The sequence below is a fragment of the Ochotona curzoniae genome, unplaced genomic scaffold, assembly GCF_017591425.1.
Source record: "Ochotona curzoniae isolate NIBS_2020 unplaced genomic scaffold, NIBS_Ocur_1.0 contig_2318, whole genome shotgun sequence".
Lineage (NCBI taxonomy): Eukaryota > Metazoa > Chordata > Mammalia > Lagomorpha > Ochotonidae > Ochotona > Ochotona curzoniae.
The window spans coordinates 12,874,877-12,887,234 of record NW_024465419.1 but is presented as its reverse complement, the minus strand read 5'-3'; the positions used below and the strand labels follow the sequence as shown (position 1 = coordinate 12,887,234).

Here is a 12,358-nt window from a genome sequence, read left to right as displayed (position 1 = left end):
AAAAAATGGTTCAATTACTGCTTGCGCCCTTCACTGTTTTACTTGCTTATACACATACAGAACACAAGTACTTCCAACAGAAAAGGTAGAAACTATCTCTGCACAAGGTGGGATGATGAAACCAGGATTTCTAGAACCAGGCCCAAAGCAGAACAGACAATTCAAATGTTAACTTGTGTCCACTTTGGGTAAACATAGTTTTTACACTGTGAGCTGCTGTTTCATAGTTCACCTTTTTTTTTTTTTTAATCTGATGTTGGAACTAAATTAAAGAAAAAAGAGGCAAACTTGTCAGCTTTAAAAGGTATATACAGGTTCAAAGACGCAGCGGATTAGCACTACTTAGCAGTTACTAGATCTGTTTCAGAGTTTTATTGACCTTACAGTCCCTTTTTACTGCTAGGCTTTTGAAGTTAACTTCAGTAGCCTTCCCATTACCTTCTCAAATGATAAAAAGTGGTCAGTTTCTTAATAGAACCAATTATGACTACAACTTAAGCTTTTCTGACTTGTCATCTTTAAAATTGTTTTATGCTTCTTTCGGACAATATTGTATATTTTTAAAAATAAGGTTTCTTGATTGTTGGTGATAGCAAAGTGAAATTACTTTTTAAATGCTTGGGAATCCATGGTTTTACTGAAACAGCTCTTTAAATGATAATAATAAAAAGAAAGCCTGCTGTATCCTGGCATATAGTATAGTAGGCTTTTTAAAAACATCCAAATATTCACAGTTTTTCCTTAGTTTCATGATTGTTTTACTCTGTGTTTTAATAGCCTCTGAATGTCAGCTTTATAGAGATGTTCTTGCCATGCAGTTCATCTATTCCATTTTCAGTCTATTTGAAATGTGTGATTAAAGTGTTATTTATTTTAGCTTTTATTGACTGGACTGCTTTCAAGAATAGCATTTACATAGTGTATTATATTCAACATATGGTTATACAGTATTACTGTCATATGTGAACTGAGCACATAAATTTTGCCTTGGAATGTGTATTCCTTGACCTTATCATGTGATCCTTATGAATTTTGGCACATATGAACCTTTATGTGATTTCAAAGAAAATACTGAAAGCAATTGATCGTGACGTTAGATCTATGTGGTGAAGATCAAAAACTAAGCTAGTGCATTCTTCCCTTTTTATATGATCAGTGAACTTCAGGCAGTGAGAATATGCATAGAAGACCCACTACATAGTAACACGATCCTATTTTTTCTTTTAAATACAATGGTCAAGTACGGATGATAGCAGTCTGTTCCTGGTAGCATCTATAATTGGTTTATAATTTGTAATTGGTAAACTGACAGGACATAGATTCTATTTCTACAATCTCATCTATGCAGGTGGCTCAAAATTAGCTATTAAATCATGTGCTACTATGCTTGAGCTACACAAACACATTTTCATTTTGAGGAGAAAACAACACAGAAAACATTGATTTAACATACTAAATGCTGAAGAGAGATTAACTGATGTAAATATCTCAATGTGATACATAAAAACAGCAATTAAAATCCAGGATTAGAAGATGAGTGATGGACACAAGGAAGTTGGTTTGGTACTGGGTACAAAATTTGACAGGTGGGGTAACTTCCTATATCCTATAGCACAGTAGGGTAACTATGGCTAGCAACCATATTCAAAACAGCAAGCACAGAGAACTTGTAATGTTGCTAATACAAAAAATTAAAGATGTTACATACAGGTGATGGTTATGCTAATTATCTTGATCGTTACATATTTTATACACATACTGAAATGTTGCACTATACCCTACAGATATGAACAATGTTTATTTATATGTCCATTACAAATAAAAATATATTTCTAAGAAAGGGTGACAAAGTTACATGGATTATATACTTAAACATGTACATGTTTAGAAAAATTGTTACCCTTATGACATTTTAAAAATGTAATCTATTTTGTAAATTTTCTTAGGAATATGATTCCGAGCAGCAGGTTAACATATACTTAGAGAATATAAATATACTAACTACTATATTGTATACTGATGACAATACCAGTAAAACTAAAAGAATACAAGATTCCCAAAATGACCATATAAAACTTTCATGAAAAGGCTACCATAAACATAGTAAAAAGTCACAAAAGCACATGATACATTGCAAAAGGCATATATCTAATAAAAAGACATCAGAAAACTCATGGAAAATGTGTAGTATGAAAAAGGTATGCATGGACCTAAAACTTTGCAAAACAAAGCATTTCCAACAACTGTTAGTATCTGCATATAAAGATACCAACAGAAAAATCAATTGATAAATGAAGAAAAACAAATGGCATAAAATATCTCAAAATATAAACATTAAAATACACTGGATTTTAGTAATAAGAGATGAGGCAAATCTATTAATGTTAGAATGTTTCACCTCTCAGACAAGACTAAAAAATCCGTTATTGTCTCTGTTGGTTGCTTGTGAGAACAGGCACTCACCCAACGGTGGAAGGCCTTTCTGGAGGTTAACTGTAATATACAACATGTTTTACATGTGCAACATCATATGATCTAGCTAGTTATTGTGTATAAATTTATTCTAAAGAAGAAATCAGAAAAAAGTGTAAGCACACACTCACTGTTCAAATATGACAGAAACAAACTAACCCAGATATTCATCAATGGATTAATTTTCAAATAAACATATGGCATTCCATACAATGTTTAAGGGCCAATCTGCTTGAATTGGCATAAAACAGTCATTTTACATTATTAACAGTGAAACAAAACCAAAGGGCAGGTGCAGGATTTTCATTCACTGGAAGTTCAGGACTCCTCCCTGGGAATGCACCTGTTCCCTCCTTTTCCCACAGAATTGTTCTCAGTGATTTGTAGAAGCACCTTCTAGATTCTGAGCACTCAAGGCTTGATCTGCTGCACGCAGCCAATGCTTCTGCAGGTGTGCCTGCTGTCCTTTAACTGCTACACCACTTGTGGTCTGCATACTTTTAAAAATAGATATGGCCAAAAAATCCTATTCAATGAATTTATCCTTAGGTTACCATATTCTTCTGAATAGTTTCTTAAAGCACTTTTAAGACTTTTTCAAAGCTGTTTAATCCTTTTAGAGAACAGCAAAAAATGGGAAAAATCTCCTTACTCATACTATGAAGCAGGATATACACATTAAAAGAAGAAATTTGGTAAATAGCACAAAGTAAAATGACTGATAGCAACTTACGTGGTAAGGAGGAGGCATGGATCCTCCTATGTTTGGTGGCTTAAGTGTGAACATGTACAATGTTGTCGGAACAAGATGGACAATTTGTAGAATTCCATTGTAAAAAAAATTCACAAATACATAAACATCCAAAAAGTTGACTTCAGCATCAACTGAAATACTAAAAATCTTGGAAAATAAAACTAAATATCTATAGAAAAAAGGTAAAATAAATTGAAACTACATTATTAATACTGCAGAGAATACTATACAAAAGGCTGGAACAGATTTTCTTTTCATTATTTTGTTTTACATTTATTTTATTTTCATTGGAAAGTCAGATATACAGAGGAGGAGAGACAGAAGATCTTCCGTCAACTGATTCACTCCCCAAGTGACTGCAATGGTCAGAGCTGAGAGTCGATCTGAAGCCAGGAGTCTGGAGCCTCTTCCGGGTCTCCCACACAGGTGCAGGGTTAAAAAGGTTTGGGCCGTCCTCATCTGCTTTCCCAGGCCACAACCTGGGAGCTCGGTGGGAAGCAGGGGCTACAGGGATTAGAGCCGGCAACCATATGGGATCCCAGCGTGTGCTATGTGAGGACTTTAGCTGCTAGGCTACTATGCTGGGCCCCTGACCTAGACCTTCAAAATGGATTGTGTGAATAAAACAAAGTAGGCTGGGAGGATCAGTGAATTCAAATATAAACAACTTATCTGCATATACATGATAGATATGCATCCGTTTGAAATTATTGAAGGATGATCACTTTTGTCATGATCCTAAGCATGCACTGATAGATGGCCAGGAAGTGACTAGCCAAGACTGAAGAAAAACAGGTCTATTTATTAATCATTTTCAAAAATAAAAGAGTAGGGAAAAAAAAGAGAACTTCCTGGGTATTTGAAATCCCTTGATTTTCCTTTACAAGGAACAAAACTAGGGACCAGAGAAGTTTGATAATACGAGTTTTGCAGTCAGGTGAGGCGGATTTAGTGCAGGTGCCTATCTTGCGGCTGAAGTTAGAGGGATCAGCTGGCAGGAGTCTTTCCTAGAGCAGTTACAGAGGGGAGATGATTTAATAGGTGATAAAATAAACCAACTGGCAGTAATAGAAAACAGAATACGAATTAAGGATTAAAATTAAGACAACTATAAAAGTTGTTCTAACCAAAGCAGCCAACATTTCAGTGAGTATTTCCCAACAAAATGTTAGGCCAGCCAGTTTTAAAAATATTCCCGAATTTATAGGATCGACAAAAACAGAATAATTTGAATGGGGGTTTTATCCAGAACAATAGAGGTTGCATGGCTGATGATAAGGCATGTGGCTTCTTTCCCAGTTTTGACTAACATCCCAACTGAGGATAAGCCTGTGCTCGGGAGTCACTGTGGCTAGACAAAGCAGCAGTAGCAAAAATGTATGTCAAAGTCCCAAAGACATGCCTGGGGTTCCAAGGCAACCAGTTAGTCTCTCATGCTCTAGAGTAAAAAAGATGACTACTAAACGTCCTGATAGTTGAACTTTTCCCTAATTCCATCACCAAGACAGTGTTAATACGACACATTCCTTAGGGTCACTATACCTGGGAAAACACTAGACAAGCTGTTAAAAGCTTGTAAATAAAATACATGTATAAACAGAGCAACAGATTATCGTAAAATGGTAGAAACTTGTTCATACTTCTCCATATTTAGTAAGCATCCAATTATACAAGTCCAATAACTCTCCTGTTTATGTTGATGAACGCATTTATGCTGTTGACCCTAAATCTAAGAAAAAGGACGAATTTCTATTTTTGCAGAGTCACAAAAGGGGGAAATGGATCAAAAGACATAGTCCACTCAGGCATAGTCTCGTTCAACTTACAAAGAACCAAACCAAAATAAAACAAAAAACCACTGTTCTGACAAAATGATACTAATTATTTTTCTTCTGAGTTGATTTGGGCTCCAAAAGAAAATACTTCCTCATACCACATTACAACGAATAACTAAAGATTGTGAAACTTTAGCTCATTCCCCAGATGAATCAAGGTTATAGCTTTGACAGACACACTCCATCAAGACTATTCTTTGTAGATTATTCTGCTCTTCTGTAGGAAAACCTTAACTTCACTTAACTGCTTGGGAGGGCTTCCAGTGAATCTGGTAAAAGTAGTCGTTTGAAGTGCTGCTCACGTTTTTTTTTTTTTTTACCCCATACTAAACAGTCACAAAGTCTACCTTTGCTAACCATTTGAATTATATGACCTACAACACTATTCAGTCCAACCACAAAATCAAACATTGCAGTCCTCCACTTATCAAAGCTTTTGCTTACAATGCTCAAACAGAAGAGCTGAATGCTACAAATTTAAAGTGTTGTCATTTTTTTTTTGTTTTGCTCCACTCTAACAGGATGTCTTTTTTATAATGCAGCACGTATTAAACAGATTTTAGTAAAGCTGTATGCGACATGGGCCTGGCTTGGTAGCCTAGTGGGTAAAGTCCTTGCCTTACATGTGCTGGGATCCCATATGGGCACTGGTGCATGTCCCAGCTACTCCACTTCCCTTCCAGCTTCCTGCTTGTGGCCTTGGAAAGCAGTAGAGGACGGCTCTAGGCCTTGGGACCTGCATCCACGTGGGAGACCCAGAAGCAGCTCCTGACTCCTGGCTCCATATCAGCTCAGCTCTAGTTGTTGTGGCCACTTGGGGAATGAACCAGCTGATGGAAGAAAAATCCTTCTTTTCTCTGTAATCTGACTTTCCAATAAAAATAAATCAATCTTTTCAAAAAAGCATATGGGACACTACATAATGCAATCCAATTGCTTTTACAGTAAATACTTCTAAAAGCTACCCATCATAGAGGCAAAACATTCTAATAGCTTTACAATATGACTAGAACACCGGATTTCAAATATCTCAGTACCTCAAAGATTTGTTTGCCTCAATGTTAACTATATATCTAAGGATGACAAGAGTGAGACTCCACCAACATTATTTTTCTTTTCATCCTTCCTCCACAGCCCCCGCCCCCACTGGCCAACAGTTACTCCTGTCATCCATAGGACTGATCACTTAAATCTTTTCTTGGCTTAACAGCATCTCTGTAAATGGCTTGGTTAAGGAACAGTGGAAAGCAAAGTTAATCCAACAGTTTTCCTGAAAGAACCAAGGAAAATTTTTGTTTGTTGCAGGAGATGCAAGTAACCTCAGTCACACTGTTTTTAATCAGTTGATTTGATTTCCTAGATTTTTAGACTGCCACAGAAATGAGTGCTAAATCCAATATGACTAAATTTCTCTATGGTGCAAAGTTCCTGCACTACTAGTTAGTGAAAGTGTATTTAAATGGGGAAGGGAGTTAGGGAGAGGATAAATCTCAAGAAAGTTGAAGAATATTTTCCAAAAAAAATTAAAAGATCTATGTATTTATTTGAAAGAGAGCGAGAGAGAGAGGAGATGAAGGACAAGGAGAAGGAGAGAGTGAGGGAGAGAGAGAGAGAGAGAAAGAAAGAAAGAGGGAGAGAGAATTGTTTTTCTAGCTGTTGGCTCACTTGCCTAACAGCCTCAATAAATGGGTTAGGGCCAGGCCACAGCCAGGAGTCAGAAACAACATCCAGGTCTCCCAATGTGAGTACAAAGTTCCAAAGATTTGGGTCATCTTCCACTGTTTTTGTGGGTACATGAGTAGGGAGCTGGATTGGAAGAGGAGCAGTTGGGACTCGAACCAGTGTTCATATGGAATGGCAATGCTGTAAACAGTAGCTTAACTTGCCACACTATAGCTCTAGCTCTGTAAAAAAAAAAAAAAAAAAAACCAAAAAACTTGAGTTTCAGTGTACCTCATTTTAACTATGCTTTCTTCAGCAAGCAAACATACTGTTATCTTCCTTCAAGTACTGGACAGTTGTATTATTGGAATTCTGTTGCTGCATGCAATCGTGAGCATTATCAACGTTCAGAGCAGGTGCTGTGGTGCAGTGGGTTTGGCAGGCAATGGAGTGACTGAGTACTGATTTCAATGTAATTAAAACAATTGCCTTTCCTAAGCTGCTATCTGCTTTGGTGTCAAACGGCATTGCACTGATTTTTTTTTCTCATATTAGCATATGACAAAAACATCACCATCTTCAAAAGAACTATAAAACTAACGCTTGTGTGATACAAATAGCTTCAATATTCACTTCGTTCTCTGTTTTACAAGTTACAGAATGTCCAGGGGGATCAATGTACTTTGACTTTTGTTTTAAAGGCAATGACAGAGTATATGCTTTATTCACATCTTAATGAAGCTTTGACGAACTGTTATTAGGGGTTACAAGCATACTCAAGTCTCCCATAGCTAATGACCCCAGGCAACATTCAAGGCTATATACATGGAGACAGATTTCTCTTGGCCCAAGGCACACTGGGCTGTCATTATGAAAGACTACTGGGGGGACTTTTGCTGAACTTTCAACGGTAATTGGAAGATGGCAGGATCCCATCCTATGTAAGGGATTTGAGAAGTAGCTTGTCACCAAAAGAGGAGTAGTGAACATGGCTTTCAAGGCCTTTCTCACATCCTGTATTACATCGGAGTTCATAACATAGAGGAATGTGGGCTAATGGAACATGGGCTTTGGAGGTTATCAGGTTCAGGTGTATATCCTAAACCCTTTTACTGGGTAAATATGACTTCATGAACTCCAACTTTGATTCCAAAACAGAGAAAATATGGAACTTGTAATGGGGGAACGTTAATAAACAGACACTATGTTGCTTCTCATGGTGAAATGTAAACAAAATGAGCATGTATATACAGTATGTCAATCACATATCTACTTGTCCTAACTTTGGCTTTTTTATAGCTTATTTGAAAATAGCATATAATGGGAAACATAAAAAACAAAAGTTTTGTTCATTATTAGTAGTTACACACAATTTTGGTCTTAAAAACTGGAAAGCTTATTTATATTTAGTTTTAAAAGTAAGCACTGATTATTGAGCTTTAATATAATAAACAGATTCTGTTATTTTTCTATTAGCACCTCTGGTTGAAAAGAAATTACAGATCTCACAGTATCCTTGATTTTGGGTCTGATTCTTACCTCCTGTGCCATTTTTTGTAAATCTCTGGCCTACACATACATCACAGAATAATCTGTAAGCAACAACAGAATGCTTTCTATTTTCTAAACCAAGGCTAGCATACTTAATCCTGTTCCAACGTCATCTGAGTATATTTCAACTTTTCCATTAAAAAAATATTGAGAAGAAATGTCAAAAATCATTCAGTTTGCAGATAAATATTGTGAATTGGGAGTTTAAGTTTATAGAGATTTGTTTTGAAAGGGAGACTAAGCAGAATTCACAGCTAGCAGGACTAAGTTGGGAGGACAGCACTTAAAGAACCAGGGTAGCACATGAGCAATTTCTTCACTTTCTCCTCCCTCTCTTAGTTCCTTAGGACAGGATACACCTAGAAAATATTTCAGCACAGTCCTTTATTATGCCCACAGAGGCAGATGTTTTATAAACAGAACTTGTAGAGAATTAAAGGAAATCCTTTTGGGAAGACCACTAGGTCTGTTAAAGCCCCCCATTAGCAGCAAGGTTTTGATGGCACTCAGAGGCCGGAAGGACAACCCTCTGTATAAGGAACTCACTCTCAAACAGTCATTCCTTGACCACCAGTAGTGTAAAATGTTATCAAATGTTGACGTCATGCCACTTAAATACTATATCCATTTTTAAAATTCTTTGCAATGAAGCTTATCTTTAATTTGTAATATATACATATTGCCAAATATCTTTGCATTTTTTACTTTGATGCCTGCTCTTTTTCATCTGGAAGCTTCCATGTAGCCTGTTTCCAGTAATGTTCATAAGCCTTTGTTAAGAACCTGCTCCATGACTGACATGTGCAGATGTGAAGACAAAGTATAGTATGTCTCTATGCATCCAGAACAAAGACAGACTCCTAGTGAGACAGCTGGAAATATCCTGACAGTAGGATGCTGGACTCTCTGATAGTGTCCATGCCTACAATGTAGGGAAACACTTCATTAGCAGAATGAAGGACTTATGACTGTTCATGAAGGACCACCCATTGTAATACTAGAGGGGAAACCCTCTAGTGGGGTAGTGGGGAGGGAGAAGTTTGGGGAGCAGGATAGGAAATCTCAGAGCCTACGGACTGCATCATAAAATAATAATAAAAATAATTTTAAAAAACCACCAAGAACTTGTGCCATATCATCTGTGCAAACAGTCACCTTTCCTACTGTGGACTGACAGCCAAGGCAAGCAGGTCACACAGCACACAGCACACCACGCTGCTGGGGGGATGAGGTCAGTTTCCATCCTCACATCCTTTTCCTTCTCAAAGTGAAAGTAGATGTTGCTGCTTTTAAAAGCGGGTTTTTTTTTTTTTAAATTACTGTAATAATCCTCTGCCTAAAAGCACCGGCATCCCACATGGGTACTAGATAGAGTCTGACCTGACCCACTTCCCTTCCAGCTCCCTGCTTATGGATTGGGAAAGCTGTAGATAAAGGCCCAAATCCCTAGCACCCTGCACACACATGAGAGACCTGGAAGAAGCTCCTGGCTCCTAACTTCGGATTGGCTCAACTCTGGCCACTGTGGCCATTTGGGGAGGGAACTAGTAGATGGAAGATCCATCTCTGTGTAAATCAGCCTTTCTAATAAAAATAAATCTTAAAGAATTATTAAGATAAAGAGAACAGATTTTGTGCATTCCACAGGTACAGTTCCAAGATGTCCATACTTCCCTCGCACTCATGCTCTCCCTTAAAACTCTTTGCTCTTTCTCCCCTCGTCGTCATCTTTAACGGCGACATAAATTTTAATCCACTCAAAAAGACAGTTTTCTCTGATATGACACACCTAATACAGAATAGCGAACAATGTAGAGGAATGGAAATGATTACTTTGGGATATGACTATCCTTTTAGCATGTATTTATACATGTGCAATTGTTGCCTTCTTACCTTTTTACTTGTTAATATTAGTGTTAGAGTAAGCTTGTGAGATAGAACAGATCAGAATTAGTTCAAATGTAGCTCCAGCAAACAAAGTTCCCTTTAATGCCAACAGCAGAATACCACATTCAGATGTCTGCTTCAGATATCAGGTTAATGTCGGTGCATATCATCTCCTCATGGGTACCAGGGCAGCTGGCTAACTTCATAGGTAATTTCCCGCTAGGTTCTGCCAGTACGTGTACTTTGTATTTCCCAAGATATGATGACAAGAGCGAGAGATTTCCAGGTTTATATCCCAGTCCATAAGAGACAGGAAGAAGGGATTGAATTGGCTGTGCGATGTTTAACCTTCAGTTTTTCCTGGCTCTTAGTCTCACAATTAAGTCTTCCTTTCTGTGTGTGTATTTCCTTCTCTTTCTGTAAATCTGCCTTTCAAGTAAAAATAGCTATATTATTTTTAAAATTTTGTTTGTTTTCAAGGAAGGCCAGTGTAGTGGCAATTTAGGATTGCCTTCTGCCTGTGGCATGAGCATCCCAAACGCGTGCTGGTTTGAGTATAGACCGTCCCACCCCAATTCAGCTCCCTGCTTTATGGCCTGGAAAGGCAGGTAAGATGGGCACAAACCTTAGGCTCCTGTACGCGCATGGCAGACTCATATAAGAGCTCCTGGCTTCAGATCAGCTCAGCCCTGGCCCTTCCAGCCTGCTGAGAGTGAACCAGAAGATGGAAAAACTGTCTCTGTTTTTATATCTGCCTTTTGAAGAAATATACATTAAAAAAAGAAGAAGAGGAGGCTGTTTTCCATATGTTGCTAGAAGGAAGTACCTTCTTACTTTCTGTCTTTACTTGAAAGGCAGGGTTCACTGGTTTTCATTCCCCAAATGCCTACAACAGCTAGGACTGGGTCAGCCTAAACTAGGTTCCTAGAGGGTTCTTCCACTGATGCTGCAGGGGTCCAAGCCCCCCGGCCACTTTCTGCTGCTTTCCAGGCAAATCTGTAGAGATCTAGATTGGAAGTGTTGCAGCCAGCCAGGACTTGCACCTGGATTCATATGATCTATCATTGCGCCACAATGCCATGAAATAGCAACTCATTGAATTCCTCTAAATATATATTTTATGTCCCTTCCTAGAGTTTCTTTTTCTTTCTTGCTTTTTAAAAATCTTTTCTGTTTGGTTGTTTTAATGTCAAATTCTAATGAAGGGTCCATATACTTTACAGGACAACATTGGTCAAAATCTGGTTCAAGTAAACAGAGTGCTGTCCAGTTAAAAGCACAGTCATGTTGCCAAGGAAAATCAACTCAATCCCAACTGGAAACTTCTCTGCTCTAAGCAAAGTCTGGGTTCTGTAATATGAAAGCCATCTTAGTGCCTTCCAATGATTCCTCCTGTTTTAAGGAAAATGGTGAGTAACATGGGGGCCTCAAAGGCCTGAATACTATGTCCAAAAACAAAGGTCCACTAATTGCTCCTTTCTACTGCTAAAAGTTACACCAGGCCCAACTCACAGTTAAATTATCCTTCATATTTCAATGGCACTTCAAAAATATCTCATTTGGAACTTGAATTGAACTACTAGTACACAAAAACCAGATATGATTATAATCAATTTAGAAATAACGAAATTTAAGCACCAAGAACTTCAGTTAGCTGCATCATGAAGGATGTCTAAATGTCAAGCTCTAAAAAAAATTTTTAAACCTTTATTTATTTTTATTGCAAAGCAAATATACAGAGAGGAAGATCCTCCATCTGATGATTCACTCCCCAAGTGGTCAAAATGGCCAGAGCTGAGCCAATCCGAAGCTAAGAGCCTGGAGCCTCTTCCAAGTCTCCCACAGGAGTGCATGGTCCCAAGGTTTTGGGCTATCCTCGGCTGCTTTCTCAGGCCACAAGCAGGAAGCTGGATGGGAAGCAGGGCCACCAGGATTAGAACCAGTGCTGATATGGGATCCCGGCAAGTGCAAGGCAAGGACTTTAGCTGCTAGGCTACTGCATTGAGCCCAATTTCTAACATTTCTATTTCAATATTCCTTCCCCTGTAACATGAATTCCCTCTTTCTCAGTCATTTTTTATTTAAACTTCTCAGCACCTTTCTCCCTGAGTGAGACACTAGGTACCTCTCATTTAAGAGACCTACTTACATGCTGACTCCTGTCAAGATAACAATTTTATTACATATGACTGGCCAG

The 12,358-nt window shown here is 38.0% G+C and overlaps 1 protein-coding gene across 2 annotated transcripts in view; it reads right to left on the bottom strand.

Annotated features, from left to right (window-relative positions):
- Positions 1–12,358, bottom strand: part of VPS13B (vacuolar protein sorting 13 homolog B) — a 595,475-nt gene that overhangs the window by 178,158 nt on the left and 404,959 nt on the right. The window lies entirely within an intron of this gene.